This window comes from Macrobrachium rosenbergii, chromosome 48 (genome assembly GCF_040412425.1).
Source record: "Macrobrachium rosenbergii isolate ZJJX-2024 chromosome 48, ASM4041242v1, whole genome shotgun sequence".
NCBI classification, from domain to species: Eukaryota; Metazoa; Arthropoda; class Malacostraca; order Decapoda; family Palaemonidae; genus Macrobrachium; species Macrobrachium rosenbergii.
In genome coordinates, this window is record NC_089788.1 from 61741048 (window position 1) to 61760330 (window position 19283).

At 39.1% G+C, this 19283-nt stretch overlaps 1 pseudogene; it reads right to left on the reverse strand.

Moving 5' to 3' along the window:
- Positions 1-19283, reverse strand: part of LOC136831120 (chondroitin sulfate glucuronyltransferase-like) — a 106630-nt pseudogene that overhangs the window by 46131 nt on the left and 41216 nt on the right.

Below are 19283 nucleotides of genomic sequence, written 5' to 3' on the forward strand. Positions count from 1 at the left end.
TGTAAATGGCAGTTAAAAATCTTTGGTAAAAAGTAAACTTACCATAATATCTAATAAATCAGCTCCAGCAACTGGTCTGGTATTGTGGAAGTCATCTGGATAAAATATGTGAGTTCCATTGAATGTGTCCCATCGAATGATGTCAAACCTGAATAATAACAATATTTTACAAAAAAATCAATTACAGTATACTTTAGCATGCAGTCTAATTACTTTCTTCTATCTCTTAACAGGCCTACTGCAACTAAATTCTTTTCAGCATTACTTTCTTTACTCTACTTAAGCTCTTACATATGTTTTGTCATGTTATCAAAATGATAAGTCTTCAGAGGAAATCCTGATACACAATGATACTGTATCCTGGAAGTTAGAACAAGCACTTTTATAGAATAACATAAAACATTTTTCAAATAAAACTCTCATCATATTGAGCCTAAATCACACGAGAACATCAGTAGACATGCTGTTCCCTCAGTGAGATCAACCAGATGTCCACTACATAGTTGCCCCTTAGTTATTACTTCGATAGATGAACCAGTTCCTGATATTTTTTATTCTGGTTTTTGCTTAGAACCACTCTTTCAGGGATCAGAATCAGTTATGGAGTGTGCAGTAACTAGACTGGTGATGGACAATTCTCTAACTTTTCATAACGAGATGATATAGCTGTGGCCTTAGATCAATGCCAAGCTAACAATCTAAGCCAGAAAGGGCATCCATTTATATACAAAAATGTGCTGACACTCCTGTATTAAAGACAGCAAGCTCCTGCCTTCTCTTCAGTGAAGGAATAAACCATTTTTTAGGACACAATTTGCTTTGTCCTAACACTATTTCTTGTAGGATATGAAAGTAAAGAAATTCTCTAGGATTGATATTTTTAAGGGTTTGTATATTGCATTCAGACCCTGGCCATTTGCTGTTCACAGCAGTTATTTCTATCATTATCATTATCTTGGAACATGTCTTCTGGTTACTAGAGTATTTTCAGAAGTTAAACAGATTTTCTTTCCCATTAATATTTGTTGTTGTTATTAAACAGTTTTCCATTAACAATTTTTTTTCTCTTCTGGAGTTTCTTCTCATTTTTTGTTTGTTTTAAATTAATTTCTGGTCACGTGCTTATCATGATAAAAGGTTTCACAGAAGTCCAGTCCTCTAATAAAAAGGGATTGCCTTCCTTAAGGTGGGTATACAGTACATGGGTCAGTAGAGGCAAATACCTCAGCCAACATCAGTGCCAGTGTATGGCATCTCCCATTACCAGCAAATATGGAAGACTTAAATCCAGATCATTAGCAATTAACTCTTAACAGATCCGAAATCTTCATCCAAAGGCGTCTGATGAAGGAGAGGATATTAAGTTCACGGTGCAGTCAGGTTCATGGTCCACATCATACCTGGGTTGTCAGCAATATATCAACCTAAGAACTATGAAGGAGGTACACAAAGCAAGCAAAAGGTTGATCAAAGGTCCATTCTTTGTCTGGGTGCTCTGAAATGCCTCCAGTAAAATGGTAGCACCTGCCAGGTTCAAATCTTATTTTATGAAAATTTAGGTGTCAAGCCAAGCACTGAGGCATTTTCAGAGCCATTCAGTGCTTAAGACAGTGAAAAGTGGGAGCCGACAGCATTGGACAGCAAGAAAGGGATCCAGAAAACAAAGGAGATAAAGTACTAGGATCTATGGCTTGAACTTGGGGAAAACCCCACAGTTGCACCAAGAAGTAAAAGTTAGAGGGTTGGACAACAAGATTGAAGGAAAAATAGAGTAATAGAGGTAAAGTAAAAGGCTAAGAAATGGGTGCAGCTAGGTCCCAAAGAAACACTGCAAACACCCTTTAGAATGCCTAATGTGCACAACATGAGATGCACTGAAGGCACTATCCCTCTACAAAGAGCACTTGCCCCTGTGTCAGGATAGAAAACTATCCACCACCAACAACTAGTTCTTCATTGCACAATGCAACTCCCTAACTGCATCACAGTGCCTGACTTGGAGGAAAAAGACTGGTGCTGAAGTAAAAACAAAGAGACAGTGAGCAAAATAGGACACAGCTTGCTGCAAGCACTAACAAACACAAACTATACAAAATAACAACATATTGGTAATATTTTTTATTGGTAAACCAATAAAAGTGTAAAGACTAACACTGCAGTAATCCAAAAAACAGTAGAGCAAGAAGATAAGGTAAGACTGTAAGACTTCACTTCTCAAAGTACACAAAAAAATTAACCTAAAATCTTCCAGAACATATCATTAGCGAGACTATCAAACATGGAATAACTATCAGCAATGATGAACGCTAATTACGCTAGTACCTCAAACCATTAGCTTGTTAAAATACCAAAATCATCCATAAACTTAGATAACACCAACCTATAAGAATATCCAAACATTAAAGATTTGAAAATAAAAACAAGAATATCACCAAGTATTCTTTTGATAATCAAGATTATTGGTACTTACATATTAATAAACAAATATAAAGCTGAAATGATAATGAAAAAAAAACCATATCCTAAAGATGCCAGTGCACAAAAGTTGCCTGCACCTTATAATATCTCCAAGAACATAAATTGCAAAAGGCGTTACTACATCATCCTCCCTACAAGGAATCTCAATTTTCAGAAGTCTGAAAAAAAATACACCCATCAATTACCATTCTATTGCACAGGTTACAAAGCAAATGTAAACCGTATACAGTCATACCACGAACTTAAGCAAGGTTAGGTTCCAGAACCCCTCGCACAAGGCGAATTTTCACTCAAGTTTGGTACGGTCCCTAAAAATGCTAATAAATGCTTATTTCTAGAGTTTAAACACTGAATATGACCTTAATCATGACCCACAGTATTAAACTAACTTTTAAATGAAACTAAAGTTACTATAAAAGTTAGCTTAATACATTACCCTTAAAAAAAGAAATAAATGGTTGACATAAAAACAGAGTTGGAAGAGAATTTCTCTCCCCCTCCCCTTCCAACCAATCTATTTTTAGAAGTGTTCTCAACCTCTTTTTAATAACTTCTTTATTCTATGTCTCTTTCTCTTTGTTCTGAAATGCTTTTTCATGAACAAACAGTGTTTTTATTTGGACTAATACACTCTTAGTTATTATGTCTATGTTTTACAATTCTTTGTTATCATGTCTGCTTTAGAACATATTTGCCACACTAGCGCATTTACAGTTCTTAGATGGTACAGGTAAAATAGATCAGTTTAAACTATCCACTGTACAGGTAAAGACGCACAGAGAAATAATTTGTAAAAATGTGTGAGCACTAACTATGAATGAGAGACAGAGAGAGAGAGAGAGAGAGATAAGGGTTGTCCTTACTTCAGAGAGTGAAAATATTTACCAATTATTACGGAAACAGATAGAATAACATGAGAGAGAGAGAGAGAGAGATAAGGTTGTCCTTACTTAAGAGAGTGAAATTATTTATTAATTATTATGGAGACAGAGAGAATAACATGAGAGAGAGAGAAGTTATTCTTATGTTAGATGTCAAAAGAAGGAAATTCATGATTTATGAAGGAGAGAGAGAGAGAGAGATCTTTTGACACACTGTGGGTAACGAACGACACGTCTGACAGCTTTGCCCTCGCCCCTCTTTTCAAAGGTTTCTCAAAAGATCAGGAAATGATATTTGTTTCTTTAAAATACCACAATTTACAACAGAAATGTATAAATTATGTAATTACAATTATATCATTATTATCATTATTAATTATTATTATTATTATTATAACTATTATTATCATTCTTCTGTGGAATGTATATAAAGTACACATTATTCATAGAAAATTCGCCTATTCGCTATATTTTTCATAGAGAAATATTCACTAATTACTGTATTTTTATGTCATTTTCACGATTAAATACATATCTTTATAAAACTATTAAGATACTCAGGTACAAGCATTTTTAGAGGGGTTTTTTGGTATTTGAACTATCAAAATAGGCAGTTATAAGTGTTTTTAGAGGGATGTCAAGTATTCGCTGATTTTAGCTATTTGCAGGGGGTTGTGGTACACATCCCCAAATATCATCAGGGGTCGACTATACAATCAAACATGTTTGATAGTTTGTGGCCCACCTTACATGCATGAACATGAATACATCTCTTTCATTTCTGTCCTCTCCCAACACTCTGTCACTGTGCACAGACAACTGCCACTGGGAAAATTGCCACTGGGATGATTGCCACATGGATCATTGCCCATGTCGGAGAATTGCCACTGGGAACATTGCCCATGTGTGAATAATGCCAATGGGAACACTCCCCACTGAAATTAAAGATTTATATAAAAATACTGATTTTATTTAAAATATGAAATTGCCTTTTACAACCATTTATCACTCATGTTTTGTAAACAGGAAACTGGTTTTATTTAAAATATGAAATTGCCTTTTATGACCATTTACAACTTTTTTTCACTGATGATTCTTGAACTGGAATTCGTTTTATTTAAAATATGAAATTGCCTTTTATGACCATTAACAACTATTTATCACTGATGATTCTTGAACGAGAAACTAGTTTAATAGTTTTTAAACGTAAGGTAAGACACACTGTTACTTACTCACTTCAAAATATTCTTGTTTTATATAGAACGATTCAAGTTAAGACCCATAATGGCTCTTGTGATAAAAAGTGAACATGGAAGAGATATGCTTGTCGATGAATTGCAATTCATGTATCATAAAATTAGCGAGAAAAAGAGTGGCACAATTATTCATTGGGAATGTTCTCAAAGAAATTAAAAGAAGTGCAAAGCACGATTGCACATGAACACATTAACCCTTAAACGCCGACTGGACGTATCATACGTCGACTAAAATTGTCTGTTGGGTGCCGAGTGGACGTACCGTCGCCGACTACAAAAATTTCAACCTTCGTCCACTTTGACTCGACCGAAATGGTCGAAAAATGCAATTGTAAGCTAAAACTCTTACATTCTAGTAATATTCAATCATTTACCTTCATTTTGCAACAAATTGGAAGTCTCTAGCACAATATTTCGATTTATGGTGAATTTTTGAAAAACTTTTCCTTATGCTCGCTGCGGTAACTCGCCTTAAAATTTCAGAAATTCTTTCGTCATTTTGTCGTAATTTTTGCACTGTTTTATATTAGCCGTTACATAAAGTTTTATATATGAAAATGTGCGCAATTTCATGTAAAATACAGCAAAATACAACCCATGGTTGTAGCTTTTATCAGTTTGGAAATATTTTCATATAAATCACGATAACTGCCAAAATTTCAACCTTCGGTCAAATTTGACTCGACTGAAATGGTAAAAAAAACGCAATAATAAGATAAAAATCTTACATTCTAGTAATATTCAATCATTTACCTTCATTTTCCAACAAATTGGAAGTCTCTAGCACAATATTTCGATTTATGGTGAATTTTTGAAAAAACTTTTTCCTTTACGTCCGCGCCAGAAATTCTTTCACACGTTGTCGTAATGTTTGCACTGTTTTATATTAGTCGTTACATAAAGTTTTATGTATGGAAATGTGCGCACTTTCATGTAAAATACAACAGAAAATAACTCATGGTTGTAGCTTTTATCAGTTTTGAAATATTTTCATATAAATCACGATAACTGCCAAAATTTCAAGCTTCGGTCAACTTTAACTCGACCGAAATGGTAAAAAAACGCAATTATAAGCTAAAACTCTTACATTCTAGTAATATTCAATCATGTACCTTCATTTTGCAACAAACTGGAAGTCTCTAGCACAATATTTCGATTTATGGTGAATTTCTGAAAAAAAACTTTTTCCTTACGCTCGCCCAAGTAACTGGGCTGAACATCTCAGAAATTCTTTTCACACGTTGTCGTAATGTTTGCATCGTTTTACATTAGTCATTACATAAACTTTTATATATGAAAATGTGTGAAATTTCATGTAGAATACAACAGAAAATAACTCATGGTTGTAGCTTTATTAGTTTTAAAATATTTTCACATAAATCATGATAAGTGCTAAAATTTCAACCTTCGGTCAACTTTAACTCGACCGAAATGGTCGAAAAACGCAATTGTAAGCTAAAACTCTTACATTCTAGTAATATTCAATCATTTACCTTCATTTTGCAATAGACTGGAAGTCTCTAGCACAATATTTCGATTTATGGTGAATTTTTAAAAAACATTTTCCTTACGTCCGCGCGGTAACTCGGCTGAACATCTCAGAAATTCTTTCGTCACGTTGTCATAATGTTTGCACTGTTTGATATTAGTCGTTACATAAACTTTTATATATGAAAATGTGCACAATTTCATGTACAATACAACAGAAAATAACTCATGATTGTAGCTTTTATCAGTTTTGAAATATTTTCATATAAATCACGATAAATAGAAAAATTAGACTTTTGGTCAACTTTAACTTGACCGAAATGGTCGAAAAATGCAATTGTAAGCTAAAACACTTACAGTCTAGTAATATTTAATCAATTACCTTCATTTTTCAACAAACGGAAGTCTCTACCACAATATTTCGATTTATGGTGAATTTTTGAAAAAAATTTTTTTACGTCCATACGTTACAAATTCATGCATCATTTTGTGATAATATTTTCTGTGTTGCTTTGATCGTTTTACAATTTGTTATATACCAAAATCATCGCAATTTAGTGTACAATACAAAGAAAAAATAACCCGTTAGCTTTAACTGCTTTGCTCACAGCGCAATTTGTATAAAATTATATACGAAAAATTTTTTTGCGCTGTCATATATTTCAATATTTACATATGATAATGATATTTTTTTCATTTCTGATGGTTGCATACTAAACTTCAGGCAATGACAAAAAAAGGAGCCAAAAATGAACTCTTAATCTTAAAAACTAAGCGTGCTGTGATTTTTTAAAAAAACTTTCTTTCCGCTTCGGCGCTAACTCCCAAACCCCGCCGGCATATGGCAGACACTTTTGTAAATAGAGGCTCGGCGTTTAAGGGTTAATAAATTTCTTAAAAACAACATACTAAGTCTAGTCTACAGCACAATATGAATTTTAAGTACACATGGTAAGGGAACACAACACTATAAAAAGGCAAATTTACTAAATTTTGAGTAATCCAAATGAATATAATGCATTACTGTAAAGATTGATAAGAAAGTTACTGTATAAAAATATATTCATGGTGGTAAACCCAGCAGGCTTTAGGTAAAAGGAGTTACGGTATGGGGTGGCCCATATACACCTGAATACTGAACTGCAAACCAAATTATGTAAAAACTCGACTTCCAACACACATGCAAGAACCGAACCCTGTTATAACTCAATGGCTACCTGTAGTTTATGGGCCCAAACAGCTCATTTTGTTAAAAAATAAGATTCACTAATAGGCAATATCAACCACGTATGACATTAACTTTCTTGGTATAAATCCACCATCTGTAGGGACTAGAAATCTGCCAGCAACTACCAGCTAAAAGGCTTTCTCTTACAAGGATTGCTGGACAACCTCCTGGCAAAGAGTTTGAAACCATAAAAACAGCACTGAAACTTAATGACACTGGGCTGGCATAAGAACATGGGCCATGGTGGATGTTCCTAAGTATACCTGTCAGGAAAGGAAACTCATCTTGGTCCAAGTTGAAGCCACAAAAGGTCAAGTCTGACACTGAAGTAATCCTTGGTGGTCATTATACTTTATCAAGCATCAGTCCATAACAACTTTCCATAACCTGAATACAATTGCCTTCATTCCTACTGACAGGTGTTTGAAAGCATTTAACTGTGATCAACAATTTTCCATTTTCTCTTGTAACTTAACCTGTTTGCATTTACATATGGCATTTTTTTTATTATGACATCCTGCACAAAGATCCACCATTTAGCTTTTTTTCAGTTTTAACTGAGCAACATACTTATATAATTACAGTACAAGACAACAATGTCACACCATGGTCTGCCTAGCAAGGTAAATTCAAACTCTAAACAATATACAGTACATTGCAAGGAATTATGTGAGCTATTTATGGAAAGCAAGACATTTCTGATTCCAAAGATGTCCTATTCCTTTCTGCTAACATTGAAGCCATCCCCTTCTTCACTATCCCAGACATCACTGGGTAGGCATCTCCTCAACAACCCTCCATATAAATTGTTATATGGTTTAGGTATTGCACAGAACCATAGCAAGAACTGGAGTCAATGTTTCTTTTAAGCTACACTAAGGAAAGCTCATGTATCATAAAATAAAAACAAAGATAACACATTAATACTATTAAAATGAGCTCACCAATCTTATTTCTGTTATGAGTATGAGACAAATTAACATAATAAAATATCAATGCAAGGAAAAGCAATTGATATACAACCCCAATTTCTGTAAAACTAAATAAAGGACAGGGAGTATTTGACAAGGAAAATGGAAGATTCTTTAATAGGTTGAACAAATTCAGCATACAACTTTCTCCTCCTTTGACCAGGTATGAAGATACAGTAGCACCAAGATAACGGACTGTGGTATATCGTACTTCCGGATATATTGGTGTGAAATGGAAATATCAATTTGAGGGTTTTTGCCTCCGGATTGAGGGCCAAACTGTTTTTTCAAATCAGGTTCCAAAAGGAATGCTGGGAGTTAGAGTGAGGGAGAAAGCGCATCACCCACACATGAATACATGTTTATGATTACAGTATGCTGTAATTTAGCTTTAAAATACTGTACTATGTACTGTCCTGCAGTTTATATTAACGTGTTAAGCATCCTTTATAAGATACGTCGCCACTCCCATATTGTCACATTTTCTAGTTTGCAGAGTGGTCATTTGGTCTTTGCTAATTTCTATGCTTTTTTGTGTTCTTTTTTACATTGATTGATTTTTGTATAAAGATATTAGGATAATAAATAATGTAGAATAAGAAAAGATGAAAGAATTTATTTTGCATTTTTATATCCTAAAGATTTTAAGCATGAAACATAAAAGGGAAAAACTATTCTTTTGAATGCCATTCCCTGAAACATGGAGCCAGTTGATTAACGAATTGTTTCATTTCATTTTCATTTGTGTCATATCATTTTAGTGCACTTGATATTGTAGGCAAATTTTCTATATATTCATCTAGAAACTGGATGGAAAATCTGTTCATTACCGCTACAACTTGCTCCTGACTTTGTCATCAAAAAAACTTCTAAAAAAAAAAAAATTAAAAAAAAACACAGGGTTTCCCTTAACCTGAACACTAAATTTCACACATTTGGGTGAACAAAAAAATTAAGGGAACTCCACTGGGTTCCCATATCCTGAACAAAAAGTTTGTGGAATCCTCAGCAGAGAGAGAGAAAGAGAGAGAGTAATTTTTGCGCTGACTATGGAAAAGGCACCATCATCATCATTCTCTGCAACGAGTAGTGATAATATCTCTTCAGGCAGATTTTTCTTTCACTTTGGATCGCTCATTATGGGGGATAAATGGGATCAAACAAAAAGAAATCAGTTGTTTACCAATGAATGCCAGAAGCGTAGCAGGTAGAAGTCACTGTCCTCTTGTCAGACTGTCTTTCCCCTATAAAAAAGTTGCCATACATGCAGTCCCCAGTTAAGAGCGGGCTCGGTTAACCCTTTAACACCGACTGGACGTATTTTACGTCCGACAAAATTGTCTGTCAGGTGCCCAGTGAACGAAAATACGCCGACTACAAAAAGTTTTTAAATATTCGTGGAAAAATACTTATAGGCCTAGTCAGCGAAAAATTTTAAATCACGCGCCTTGAGGGATGCTGGGAGTTCACGGATCATGCTGTCGTTTTGTTTACAAGCGTGACCCAGCTGCGCATGCGCGAATTTCTTCCTTCTCCCACTAGAAAGCATCAGCGACGCATCGTCAGAGCGCGATTTCTTGACACGTTTGTGTTCTGCCGAACTTGTGCAAGTGTTAGCGTGTTTGTGACGCAACAGGACGTATGCAGAGATGGCCCAACGTCGTCAGGACTCTGAAAGGCGCGTATTGCCTGTCGGTAGTGAGCGTGTGAGATGCGTTTTAGACTTGGATGCTGGAGAGGGACCCAGAACCCAAGGTGATCCATCTTATGATCGCCGTGTTGTATGGCCAACGTGTGGCTGAAAGTGACCGTGGGCCCCAAGGGCCATACCCTGTGCCTTTTATGACCCCTAGGAAACATCGGGGTGTCCTGAGAGGTATTCGTAAACATTTGGGAGGCCTCCAACAAAGGACACTGATGAATACTTGGAGCTCGATCGAGAGCAGGTGGAAAGTCCTCATTTTGATGGCAGTTGGTCATCTAGTGATGAGGACATCACGCCCGATGTCAGTGAGGATGAATATTTTCCCCCAATGTCTGTACGAGAGCCAGAGCATGAAAGTGAACTCGAGTTCAGTGGTTTCAGTGCTTATGAGGGAGAGTCTGAGGAGGAGGAGGCACAGATTGTGGCTGGTGGGGACGAGACAGAAAGTGATGGTGAAAGTGGGGAGATGGGCCAGTGGGGGAGGGTGTGAAGTCGTGCCAAGACGCGTGCCCGTGAGAAGGTTGCAGCATCGCGCAGCCTAGGTGAAGGCCGTTAATCCGAAAGTGATGAGGAGTGGTTGGAGGAACCCACCCCACCTAACATGCACCCATTCATAGCAGTACCTGGACTGACTGTCCCTGTGCCTCTCACTGCACTGGGGTTCATTCAGCTCTTCGTTACATGGGAATTGCTGGAATACCTCGTTGCAGAGACGGCGGATTATGCTTGGTACTGCCGTGAGGAACTGCAGACGACGTTGTCGTGATCGATGGCAGGGCTGCAACCTCACGGGCATGGCACATTTTTTGGGGCTCCACATTTTTTTGGAATGATGCCTGCTGTCGACATCAGGCAATATTGAGGCGGAATTTTTTTAAATGCGCCTAATGTGCCCGCATTATGCCCCATGATAGTTTCCTGGTGTTGGACAGGTATTTCAACGCCTTCAACCGGGGCCATACCCGGAATAACCCAGATCGCCTCATCTTAGTCCGCCCAGGGTTGGAGTACATTTGTGAACGGTGCCAGTTTCTTGTGGTTCCTTCCAAGAACCTTTCTTTGGATGAGGGGATGATGCTATATAAAGGACGTCTAAGGATAAAAGTGTACAACCCCAAGAAGCCAAAGAAATATGGTGTGAAGTTCTTTTTTATTACGGAATCCAACACTGGATACGCCATTGACTTCTCTGTGTATTCCGGGGTCTTCTCCACGCCATGACACTGTCTTCAGTCTTGTGGATCGTTTCCCGTAACCAGGGATACCACCTGTTTATGGATAATTATTACAACTCGGTATCCCTGGCCCAGGAACTGTATGAAGCAGGTGTGCATGTCAGTGGTACCCTTTGGTTGGCGCGTGGGGCCCCAAATGTCCTCAAGAGGTTTGCTAGCCACCCGCAACGCCTGGCAAGAGGAGAGACAGAGTGGCGGCGGAAGGGAGATGTCTTCGTCATCTGTTGGAAGGGGGTCCGACTCGTGCCCATGATTACGACCAGTCATGAGCCCATCCAAGAAGAGGTCGTTCAGCGGAAGAAGACACGTCGGCAGGGCCGAGTTACGTATGAGGAGTTTCGTGTCCAATGGCCTACTGTCATCGGGCACTAAAATAGGAACATGGGAGGAGTTGATCTCTTTGATCAACTCATCCAGTATTATCCCTTCACCAGGAGAACCAGGAGGTGGACACAGAAGCTCCTCAAATACCTCCTTCAGTTGGCCCTCCAGAATGCCTACATCCTCTACTGTGGGTACAATTCGGACACCCGGAGGTTGTCCCACATCCAGTTTCTCAAGGTGGCCGGGAATGCCCTCATAAACTTCAATCCTGAGGAGTGGCCTTCCAACACCGCCCCCTGCCCTGAGCTCCAGATCTGCCCCAAGAGGATAGCGCAGATGTCGCTAGGAGGGCCAACCTCGGTCGTCCTGCTCCTGCCGACGCCACCCCTGCTGCCGCTGCCCTGCTGCCGCCGCCTTGCTGCTGCCGCCCTTGCTGCCGCCGCCCCTGCTGTCCCTGTCCCTGCTGCCGCCTCCCTCACATTCCATGTCCCGTCGGGTAGTGGGCCCTGTGTGTCGGCTGCAGGCAGGGGATCACACACTGGAGCCCCTAGAAGGGCGTAAGCAGAAACAGTGCCGGGTGTGCCATATGAATGGCAGAAGAAGAGACACCAGTTAAAATCTGTCGCACCTGCAAAGGTAGCACTTTGCAGGATCGGGAGTGTGACTGCAAATACCACACTGTGGTTATATATTGGGGTCTCTAACACAATATTTCAATTTATAGTGAATTTTTTAAAAACTTTTTCCTTACGTCCGCATGTGCTAACTCTGCTGAAAATCTCAGAAATTCTTTAGTCACTTTGCCATAATTTTTGCACTGTTTTCTATTAGCCGCTACATAAAGTTTTACATATGAAAATGTGTGCAATTTCATGTAGAATACAACAAAAAATAACTCATGGTTGTAGCTTTTATCAGTTTTGAAATATTTTCATACAAAATAAAGATAAAGCCAAAATTTCAACCTTTCGTCAAATTTGACTCGACCGAAATGGTCGAAAAATGCAATTGTAAGCTAAAACTCTTACATTCTAGTGATATTCAATCATTTACCTTCATTTTGCTACAAACGGGAAATCTCTACCACAATATTTCGATTTATGGTGAATTTTTGAAAAAACTTTTTCCTTACGCCCAGGCGTGCTAACTCTGCTGAAAATCTCAGAAATTCTTTAGTCACTTGGTCGTAATTTTGCACCACTTTCTATTAGCCGTTACATAAAGTTTTATATATGAAAATGTGCAATTTCATGTAAAATACAACAAAAATAAATCATGGTTGTAGCTTTTATCATTTTGAAATATTTTCATATAAATCACGATGTGCCAAAATTTCAACCTTCGGTCAACTTTGACTCAACCGAAATGGTTGAAAAATGCAATTGTAAGATAAAACTCTTACATTCTAGTAATATTCAATCATTTACCTTCATTTTGCAACAAACGGTAAGTCTCTAGCACAATATTTCGATTTATGGTGAATTTTTTAAAAACATTTTCCTTACATCCGCTAGAAAGACGCTAACTCTGCTGAAAATCTCAGAAATTTTTTAGTCAATTTGTCGTAATTTTTGCACTGTTTTCTGTTAGCTGTTACATAAAGTTTTATATATGAAAATGTATGCAATTTCATGTAGAATACAACAAAATATAACTCATGGTTGTAGCTTTCATCAGTTTTGAAATATTTTCATATAAATCACGATAAGTGCAAAATTTCAACCTTTGGTCAAATTTGACTCGACCGAAATGGTAAAAAATGCAATGGTAAGCTAAAACTCTTACATTTTAGTAATATTCAATCATTTACCTTCATTTTGCAACAAACGGAAGTCTCTAGCACAATATTTTGATTTATGGTGAATTTTTGAAAAACTTTTTTACGCCCACGCATTACAAATTCATGCATCATTTTGTGATAATATTTTCTCTGTGTTGCTTTGATCGTTTTACAATTTGTTATACAGTATACCAAAATCATTGCAATTTAGTGTACAATACAACGAAAAAAAAAAAACTCATTAGCTTTAACCATTTTGCTCACAGCGCGATTTTGTATACAATTATGTATGAAATTTTTTTTGTGCTGTCATATATTCCAATATTTATGTATGATAAAGATATTTTTTCATTTCTGATGGTTGCATACTAAACTTCAGGCAATGAAAAAAGGAGCCAAAAATGAACTCTAATCTTAAAAACTAAGCGTTGCTATCATTTTTTAAAAAAAACTTTCTTTCCGCTTCGTCGCTAACTCTCAAACCCCGCCAGCATACGGGAGACACTTTTGTAAATAGACCCTCGGCGTTTAAGTGTTAATGGCGATCCGGTTTTACTGAGCTTGTCTAGCAACGAAATTCGGCAATTTTCAGCGCCGAAAATTGCTGATTTCCGCTTATCAATGCCGATAATTGGGTACTGGCGCCAATACATACCTAACAGAGGCACCGATAACCAAAAATCGCACTTTTCCGCGCCAATAAGCCCCAAAAATCACAAAAAAGTGCCGAAAATTGCCGATTTTCGGTTAGGCTCATACCCTCAGATCGAACCCTTGCTGATAACTGGGACTGCCTGCACCAGTAATTTAGCTCACAGTGTTACCAGCTGACGTTCCTACAATTTGTATAAGAGGGAAAAGCATTTTGACTCAAATTCTGTAGCATACCATCCTTGAAAGAGGTAGGATGTGTTAGATGTGTTACTCCGTTGAAGGCGTTGTGATATGGCGTGCAGCTGACCAAGATATGCTGCCAGTGACACTCAACAGGTTAATAATAAGGCTTTTATCTTACTTTACAGGTACTGTTTGTATATATAATGTACTTTATAGCAAAAAGAAAGCGGAACATTTCAATACTATGAGAAAAACAACTAACTCAATTAGTTGTCACACTCCTGTAAGACATTTATTTAATTTGTATTACACACTTTATAGATACTGTGCTGTGTTTTCATTAATATTATTTTAAAATGAGTAAATCATTGTTATAAGCACTTTAGGGTGTATATACTTGAGAGTAACAGTTTTAGGAGGGTAATCTAAGATGACTGGGTTTTTTGGGGTGATGGTTTGAGGTGTATTTTTGTTTGAACTGATATTAAATTGTTTTAATATGATAATTTAAGATATGTTTTTGTTTGAACTATTAAATTAGGAAGTGAACTGTTAAAATAAGCAATTACAAGTGTTTTACAATAGTTTAAGGGGTACAAGGTATGAATACACCTGTACTTCATAGCAAAAAATGATATTTTCATAATAAAATAAATTTTTGAACATACTTACCTGGTAGTTATATATATAGCTTAAGTCCCTGACGCCATGGCAGAATTTCAAAACTCGCGCAATCGCCGATCGGTAGTCAGGTGAACCACCTGTGCGCCTCTACCCAGGTACCTGGAACCATTCCAACTATTCCTCAGATCTTCCATGCCCCTAGTCTCTAGAGGGGAGGAGGGTGGGAATTTAATTATATATAACTACCAGGTAAGTATGTTCAAAAATTTATTTTATTATGAAAATATCATTTTAAACATCTAACTTACCTGGTAGTTATATATATAGCTGATTGACACCTTTGGTGGAGGGTCAGAGACAGCCAACATCGTTGGAATTTGCTTAAGGTTAATAAACCAACTTAAGGTCTCTTACCTGGATTAAGGAAGCTGACTTCAATGAACTCCTCATTTTGTCTGCTTTCCTTAAGAGGTCCAGTGATCCACTCAGGGGCTGAAGACCTCTAGAGCTGCCAACCGGTGTACCAACCTCTATGTGACAGACAACCTATAATACCCTTGTTCCGGGCGCCACCAAGGAACAAAATGATCATTTGACTAAAATTGATGATTGTGGAAGACTGCATTCAATCTTCACAAACAACCACAAAATTTCAACCATTCCAAGGTAAGAACAAAGGGTATTGTTTTATGGAATTGGATTAAGGAAGCTGAGTTCAATGAACTCCGCCATTATGTCTGTATTCCTTAAGAGGTCCAGCGATCCACTCAGGGGCTGAAGACCTCTAGGAGCTGCCAACCGTGTACCAACCTCTATGTGACAGACAACCTATAATACCCTTGTTCCGGGCGTCACCAAGGAACAAAATGATCATCTGACTAAAATCAATGATTGTGAAGATCATGCGTTCAATCTTCACAAACAACCATCAAATTTCAACCATTCCAAGGCAAGAACAAAGGGTATTATTTTATAGGATTGGATTAAGGAAGCTGACTTCAATGAACTCCTCTCATTATGTCTGCATTCCTTAAGAGATCCAGCGATCCACCCAGGGGCTGAAAATCTCTAGGGGCTGTCAACCGTGTATAACCTCTATGTGACTAGACCTCCTCTCAATACCCCTTGTTCCGGGCTCTACCAAGGAACTTTCATCCCAATGATTGCGGAAGACTGCGCCCAGTCTTCACAAACAACCATAAAAATTCTCAATTCCAAGGTAAGAAAAAGGGTATTGGTTTATGGGATTGTAGGGTATTCCCTCTCCCATTACTGAATTAGATGCTATAAACAGGCACAGCGTATAGCAATCTTCGCATAATGTCTTGACCTGTTTTAGATAGTGAGAGGCAAATACTAACTTGCTTCTCCAGAAGGTCGTGTCCAAGATACTCTGCAGGGACCTGTTCTGTTTAAGAGCTACAGAGGTTACTACTGCCCTGACCTCGTACGCGTCTTTACTTTCAGAATCTTCTAGTCTATCTCTACATTCCATATTTGCTTCTTTTATCAACTGTCTGATAAAATAAAACAGAGCATTCTTCGACATCTATACAGAGAGCTTTTTGACTGAGCACCAAAGCCCTTCTGAATTCCTTCTTAAGTCCTTTGTCCTATCCAGGTAGAGCCTTAGAGCCCTTACTGGAATAGGACTCTCTCTCTCCTCCCCTGTTATGTCCGTTAGGTTCGGAATCTCGAACGTTCTGGGCTAGGGTTGTGACAGTATTCATTTTTGCAAGGAAGCCTAGTTGCAGTGAGCAGATTGCCTTGCCTTGTATAAAATCTATATTCTTGCTGAGAGCATGTATCTCACTAACTCTTTCGCTGCGGCCAAACTGACAAAGAAAAGAGTTTTCATGGTGAGGTCCTTAAAGATGTCCTCTGCAAGGATCAACCTACTCCCCATGAGGAACCTCAGGACCACGTCTAGGTTCCATGCTGGTGAGTTCTCTATATACAAATTTGGGTTACAGAAATATTGGAAGAGGACACATGGTTGTCCTTGCACCATCCTCTAAATACCTCCCACTTGGATTGGTATACCTTAATGGTGGATAACTTCCTTGATTTGCGATAGCGCTTAGCTGCCTCCTTTCGAAAAACTACTGGCTCTTGTGAGTTTTCCGATAGTCCAAAGCAGTTACTAGTAGCGCTTGTAGGTTTTGGTAATATCTTTCAAGTGGGGTTGTTTGAGTAGATCTACTCTCTGAGGTAGGCTACTCGAATGTCCACCATCCAATCCAGTACTTCTGGGAACCAATCTCTTGTCGCTTAGTAAGGGGCCACAAGGGTCATTCCGGTCCTCTCATGTGACACAAATTTTTTTCAGTACCCTGTGTATTATCTTGAAATAGGGAAATGCATACACGCCCAAGTTGGACCAGTCCACCAGGAACGCGTCTATGTATATAGCCCGGGATCTGGTACTGGAGAGCAGTAAGTGTCCAACCTCTTTCGCTTGCGCTGTGGCAAAGAGATCTATGCCAGGACGTCCCCAAAGTCCTGATGTAGCGTTCATTCTTTGAGAGGACTTTATTTCCTGCTCAGAATGTCCGCCCTCACATTTTTTTCTCCCCTTGATAAAGTGGGTTACTAGTTTTACATTCTCCTCCTTTGCCCAAAGAAGAGATTCTCTTATTGTCTCGTATAGAGACCTGGGAGTGAGTGCCCCTTGTTTGCTGATGTAGGCCAACGCTGCCGTGTTGTCGGTGTTGACCTGCACCTCTTTGTTCCCCACTGTGTTCGAACTCCCTGAGAGCTAGAAGGATTGCAGTTAGTTCCTTCTAATTGATGTTTATCTCCTCCTGCTCTCTGGTCCAGGAGCCCGAGACTTTTATTTCCCTCGTGTTGCTCCCCAATACTGAGTCCGACGCGTCCGGATAACAACACTAGGTCTGGGTTCCTCTAATATAGAGAAGGGACCTCCTGGAGCTTGACGGGACGTTCCACCACTACAACACGGTCTTATTGGTTCCGAAATGGGGATGCACTTGGTCTCCAGTTCTATTTCCTTGTCCCAGTTCCGATTTAGATGAAACTGTAACGGGCATAGAATTAACCTCTCAAAGGAGACAAACCGTTCCAGCGAGGAAAGGGTTCCCAGCAGACTCATCCATTCCTTTGCCAAGCATGACTGTCTCTTTATAAAGTTCTGAAATTTTCTTGAGGCTTGTCCTGTCTTTGCAATAAACGGAAAAGCCCAAAAATCCTGACTCTGAATCTTCATCCTAAGGCATAGAACCTCTTGGGATGGGATCGGCTGAGATTTCTATCTGTTTATCAGTAGACCTAATTCTTTGTTAGACGCTGATGCCAGTGCATCTTGCGCCCTGAGCTAATTCCACGCCTTGGTTTCAATATCTTGAAGCCTGACGCCCTGACGCCCAATGCCTTGACGCTGACGCCTTGGGTTCATTGACGCTTGTCATCATGGTGTTTCACTCTAGATGCTTGACGCCACTGCATCCAGCGCCTAGAGTTTCATTCACCACGCTCAGCGTCTTAAACTTCTGGACGCCTAGAAGCTTTAGTTGGACGCCTATTATCCTTCTTCTGTTTGCCTGGTTGTCACGCTTGCAGCCGGGAAGACAAAGTCTGCTGCATATTTTATAGTAAAGCTATATGCGGGGCTTCCTGCTGTTGGGGACAGGCTGGGGAAGCCTCAACTACGGTAATTATTTCCTTCTCATCGCCAAAAATGGACCGTGGACGGGTTCCGCAGACGAGTACCAACCGAAGGAGGAAGAGGAGGATGTACGGAAGGCAGCACAGTGTCTGCCACGCTCTTGCAGCCCGGTATCCTGACTGAATAGAACTGTCTACGTTTGTTCTTAGTAGGAGAGCTACCCTTGGGGCTGGAAGGGAAGAGCTCCAGGCTGCTGCTGTGGCTACAATCTGTAGTCTATGAAGTGTTATCATGACGTCCCTCAATATTGGGTAACTTGCTCTTGAGAGGTCTCTGCTCCAGAGCCAGACGTCAACCTTGTCTGTTCAGGCCGAAAGAGAGAGACCGAATTATAAAACCTTTCCCGTGGACGAACTTCAGAAAATTCTGAGATCGGGTGCATGGGGACGTGAAAATACTCATCCTGGAGGTCCAGTGAGGCCATCCAGTCATGCTGTCTGACCGCTGCTAGAACCGATTTTGTCGTTTCTATAGCGACCTTTGTTTATTGCACAAAAAACGTTGAGTGCAATCCTGTCTAACCGGGTCTCTAACCCCCAAGCATTTGGGGATCAGGAATAACCGAATGTAGAATCCTGGGAAATCGGATCCTGAACTCTCTGTATGGTCTCCTTTTGCAACATCATAGACACTTGTTGTTGTAGAACCTTTGCCTTGGTTCTGTCGTTGCATTTGGCAGAAAGGTCGAATTGTCTTGTTACTAAAGGGGGCCTACTCAGGCTGGACAGTCCGGCTCCTACCGCAGTCTGCAGGAGAAGAAAGAAGGCAGGTCCTCCTTCTTCCTGTGTAGA